General features: G+C 42.3%; 1 long non-coding RNA gene across 1 annotated transcript; it reads left to right on the top strand.

Moving 5' to 3' along the window:
• Positions 1–1864: 1864 nt before the first annotated feature.
• Positions 1865–4496, top strand: LOC132248360 (uncharacterized). The gene is made up of 2 exons (XR_009459539.1): positions 1865–2042; positions 4063–4496. It is a non-coding gene; the product is annotated as an uncharacterized LOC132248360 (long non-coding RNA).
• The last annotated feature ends 1027 nt before the right edge of the window (positions 4497–5523 follow it).

Genomic DNA, 5523 nt, shown 5'->3' with positions numbered 1-5523 from the left:
CTCACCGCAGGGGCCTTAATCTGCCCCCCTTGCCCCGTTCCCTTCCCCCTCTCCTTCCACCATGACAGATGCTGTATCCAACATCATAAAGTTGAAACCCATGCCGGAACTTCGAAACCGGGTGTCAATTTACAAGCGTTGCAACTGCCATTTGTTGTAACTCAAACAGTCATAAGTTGGGGATTGCCTGTACTGGCTAGTCACAGGGATCGTAGCCCTTACCTCTTGAAACTATGATCCCCACTAATGTAATTGTCTGCACTTTATCACAGTGGCTAAAAGCTCCGAGAACAAAGAGAACTTCTTTGATTAGGCACATGGCCATCCAGACCTGACCTGAGCAGGGTATAGGGCCCAGGGCAAATCAGCTCGTGCAGGGCCCTACCCCCTCCCTGATTCCTTGCACCCTGGATGTGAAGAAGCCGCCGCCACCATCGGTTGTGGTGCCAGCGGTGTGGGGGTGGGGGGGAGTAGCAAGCAGCTGGATGTGAAGCTGGCGGTGGTGGCGCGGAGTAGCCACAGCCACTCTGCCTGGCTCCGTGGGGCCCCCCCAAAGCGTGGGGCCCAGGACAGCCATCCCGATTCATGCCCGCCCTAGGGGCGGCCCTGTGGCCGTCTGTGATGCATGGATATCCAGTCTGCACCTTGTACTTTGTATCCATAATAACCTGTATAGATAGTGAAGTCAGAACTGTTTGCTGCGTGTTCTGTGGTGCGTGGTGTGTTGTTTGTTAATAAAATACTCATTGTTTGCAAATCTTCACGCTTCTTTGTTTCAATTTGTGGCATTAAAGTGCTGCCTAAAGTGCTAGAAAGTAATCTGTATGGCTAGCAAGGATTCTGTACCTTATTAAGTAAATTAAACAAGTATTTATTTATTTCAGAAACAATTTCCTTTGCTTAGTTTGTATACAGCCACAATTATTTTATCGTAGCTCTCTGGCAGCATCTCATCCTTTAATAAATATTTCTTAAAATAGATTAATTCCTTAATGTTGTCAAATAAAATGTATCACCATTTACGTACTAAAGATCAGACAGAAACACTAGGAGTCTATAACCTAATGTTCAAGGAAGCTTTTAAGCAAATCCCTCTACTGAACTGTACAGGCAGTTGCTAATCAGCTTACTTTCAGCCTACTGGAATTCAGGTGAACAGCCAGCCAGACCACTTCAATCATCAGCCCTGACAGTGGGGTCTTATCCATGCTCTCAAAGGTATTTAACAAGATGCAAGATGCATCAATAACTGCAGATATTTTTGTATGTGCGATCTAGTCTTGTCATGGGACATCTTCACCTGCCCTTCAGGCTGCTCAGGCAACAGACAACTCTCTCATTGTGTTTGTTCAGCGTACCAGTGTATGGCAGTAAAAGAGAGAGGTAGGGTCACGACAATTCATGTGGCACAGGAATCCTGTTAATGTCATTTGGATGGTTCAGGTTTTGGCTTGTCAAAAAGAGCACCGTTTCCAAAAGTCTGGGCAACATGGACTTTTCCAGATGAACTCAGCATTTACATTAGTAAATTATTGTCCCTGATCCTGCAAGGCCTGCATAATTACTGAAAAATAATTCTTTTGTGTTATGTACTCAGTGTCTTGGAAAGTGGGATATGAAGGTGAGCTCACTGTGGGGACAGGTGTCTCAGTAACCACTCCGAGCCAGAAAGGGAAGTCCAGCTCATTAATTCCATCTGTTTATATCCTAGGGTGGCATTTCTTAGTCCTTTTACAACCCAGTACTGACACTCCACTGAGTGCAGTGGTACTTTGAACCATTGTTACTGTTTTCAGCTGGCCAGGCAAGCCTTTTCCACAGGCGTGCAGCAGGGATGGGAAATAGGGAGTAGGTCACAGCACTGCTTCCTGACCAGGCCTAAAACCCTGCTCTGAAGCTAGAGGGGAGAGTGCTGGTATAGAACAAGACCTTGCTTCAAGTGAAGCACAGCCATAGGAAGGAAGGCCAGTCTATTACTTTGGAAGGTGTTGAGAAGAAAAGAGAAGAATCTAAGTTGCTGGGGCTATGGGAGCTACTACAAGGTAAAATCCCATTTTAAGATATGACAGTTGTTGAGTTAGCCAGTCAAGGTAAACCCTAGTCTCCCCTGTAGTCTGTAAATAAATGTTAAAATCATGTTGCATGCTTACTGTGCATTAGTCAGTGCAGCTCAGAACACACCTTTTTTCCTGGTGACTGCATGCCCTAAAGGTAGGGCTAAGTATTAAACTAAATTGAAAGAGCAGCTATTAGTAACAAAAGAAAAAAACAACGTCCAGGATTCCATGTGCTGCATAGAAATGCTGCCACTTCCATAACAGATGCAAGTTGCACATTTAGTAATAGGCTTATGACTCAATTTATTAGGAGAAGGAGAAGAATGAAGCTAAGCAAAGTTAATCTAAATTTCTTATACATCATTTTCCTAAATGTGGAGGAGGAATCTTGTATCCAAATTTGTATGAATGGCTGTACAGTTGATCTTAGATGTGGTAGCTCACAGCAATACCTAGGAGAGGATTTTATGTAAAGCAGACAAGTACATTTATTTATCTTGTTGTTAGTCTGAAAATCAAAGTGAAGGCAACATCAACATAGTTAACAATACTTATGGTATATACCAGACATATAGTTAATGTTATCCCACATCTCTTATGTATGTAGCTGAGATGCTGAATCAAAATGTCTCTCTTGGAGCAAAAGCCAAAAGTCTGTGTGAGCATTAGGCCATCAATAGTAATTAACCATTTCATTTTCTTCATTCTGTGTCAGGAATGGTTATTATGAAGTCATTTTCCAATGTCTGCTTTTAATTTGGATCTACAATACAAACTTTTTTTGGTATCATTTCTCTGTCTTCCCATGTCCTCTTTGGTCTGTGCACTTGATGGGAGCAGTCCTCAAGGAATTCTGACAGTGTAGAGTTCTCCCAGGGCAGTTCTTTTTTTCCTGGTGAGAATTCAAATAGGAATTCATGGTGTTAAAAATGTTTTGACCTGCTGTGGTATTTTTGCAAAGGAGAATTGCTTTATTATTTGTCTGTAGTCCACAAATGAGTAAAAACAAAGAGCTGGCATTTTTTGAGGGGTGCCTTGAGTCTAACAAAGGGGTCCTTGAGTCTAAAAAGGTTGAGCACCACCACTGCTTTAAAGCTGTAGAACATAGTAGAAACCGTACAGATTTCCTGTGATGCTGAGAAAGTTGTGCGTCATGGCTTGCAATACAGTACCATGAAAACAAGATCTAAGTTGTGGTACTTCGTGGAGGGTGGGGATTTCTGAGCCCACCTCTTCTCTTTAACCCAGTTCTCAAATATGTTTATAAATAACTGTGTTAGACAGATTAAATGAGAAGCAGTCTTCTTGTTTCCTACTCTTACTGTAATACTTCCTTTGGAAAGTGAGAATTCATTTTTATAAGTACTGCTGGTCTGTGGATGAACCAAACAAAGCCCACAGAAATATTGCAACAGTTGGTTCCTATCTAACGTCTATCTTCTTTCCACTCCCCTCCTAGGATTAATATACATCACCTCTAAGATATGGCAAGCTACCAAGTGCTTGTGAGCCCACGTCCACACACTTAAGCTTGGAGCTACCAGCTGGCAATGGCAGCAGTCCTGTGCCTTCAGAATGGCTACAGCCAGTTCCTTTGAAGTCCTACCCTGCAGTTATCTCTTATTGCATAGTAGTTGTGATACATGAATCCATTTCATGCAGCTGTCACCATTTAATTCAGAAGACATATGAAGATATGCTGGTTACCCCAGTGAAAGGGATAAGAGTTTAACAAAGTGTTCATCTTCAATTAAGCTGCAGTAAGAATCTGATGCACCTTTTCCCTATAAAGCCAAGGTCAGATCAGGGCTCTGTAATAGAAAAAAAAAACACTGACAGCTGCCAAGGTGTCTGATAATAGTGAAAAAGTGGTAAGGTGGTTGAGGTTTGAACCAAAGCAGTAGATCAGTAATGGGAGTGATTAGTTCTTCAGCTGTACAGGCTCAATTTAGATAGTGACCTCAATATGATGTGCCTTGCCTTAACACTGCTGTCTTCCTAACAGACGATTCCTCTGCAAGCTCAAGGTTGAAAGTTTTCTGTTGAACACATGCTGTAGGAAGCCACGAAGCTAACACCATGGCAGCTGAACCCATTAATGCAAGCAGAGAGCTTTTGAAAAAAAGATTTCCTCACATGGAGCCAAATTCATCCTTAGTGTAAGTCTGACTCCTTTTGAAGCCAAATCTGAACTTGCCATTGAACTTGGGTCCCCACCCCTTGTTGAAGCAGATGTCTCAGCTACTCCTTTCACACAACTGTAGCTCCATTGACTTCAACAAAGTTGTTCCTGATTTACACCAGAATAAGTGAGAACAGAATATGGTTGTTGTAGTCACTTATTCCTGGGCTGAACTTGTCAGAGTGTCTGTCTCTACATATACCTGCTTGTTGTGAGCCGCAATAAAGCTATGGCCACAGACTGGCCACTTGCATTTCCTCCAACTCTCTAAGTGTCATCTTTCTGAAAACCAATTTCTCTATCTCAGAAAAAGAAGAGATTTCTCAGCACTGTGAATGATGCATGACAACAAGCAGTCTCTTAATTTGCATTAATTCTGCAAGCCTATATCAAAGCTTTGCTTCTCAGATCTATTTGTCTGTTGCTAGAGAAGTTTCCTTTTTTCAACTCCAACTTCTGGAGTGAGTGAGTGGGACAGAGACTGCACAGCACAACTATTTACAAGGAAGGCTCACAATTGCATGGTTATGCTCTTAAAGATCAGGCTCTTGCTTTCACTGACCAGCTGTCCTCCCTTAGTGACTAGTATACATAACAGTCCTGTGAAGAAATCAAATGACAGAAAGTAAATTGCTCATTTGAAAAAAAAAAAATCCAACAGCAGGAAAAGCTTGCATCAGCTAAGTAATAAGTTGCTGTCAGCCTTGAGTGCCTAGCTGGCAGTTCAGGATGAGACCAGAGATTTTGCTATTGAAATGAGTGGAAAATGTTCTCGTCATTCACAGCAGAAGAGCACCAAAGGAATTCAGGGTATGAGCGTTGTCTGTCTCCTAATGCATCTGTATACACCATGTGCTAGGCCACTTGGCAGACCAGGAGATTACGTAAAAAATCTTGGAAAGTCTGCTGTCTTTGTTTCATATACCAGAAACGCTTTAGCAGCAGCTCTGTTGTTGAGGATTTTAAACAGAGAAGAGCCTATGTCCAGGCAAAATCAAAGATGGTTCCACTCTTATTCATTTCATGGACCTCAGTAAGGTGCCCTGGAAACAGAATACCTATAATGAAAACTCATACTGGGCTCCAGCACTTAGTCTATACTTTTTCAAGAGAAATTCATTCCTGTCTAAAAGGAATTTGGGCAAACCAAATACAGTCATACCAGCTACACTCTGCAGAAACTAATAAGGCACATGGCCTGGGTCAGGTAGTGGGAGGTTTTTGAAATGGGCCAGAGAATTTAGCCACACTTTATTAATATTAATGATAGCTGAACCTGGGTGT

The sequence above is a fragment of the Alligator mississippiensis genome, chromosome 2 (assembly GCF_030867095.1).
Source record: "Alligator mississippiensis isolate rAllMis1 chromosome 2, rAllMis1, whole genome shotgun sequence".
In the NCBI taxonomy this organism is placed as follows: domain Eukaryota; kingdom Metazoa; phylum Chordata; order Crocodylia; family Alligatoridae; genus Alligator; species Alligator mississippiensis.
The sequence above is the reverse complement of the archived record's forward strand: the minus strand, read 5'-3'. Positions and strand labels throughout refer to the sequence as shown.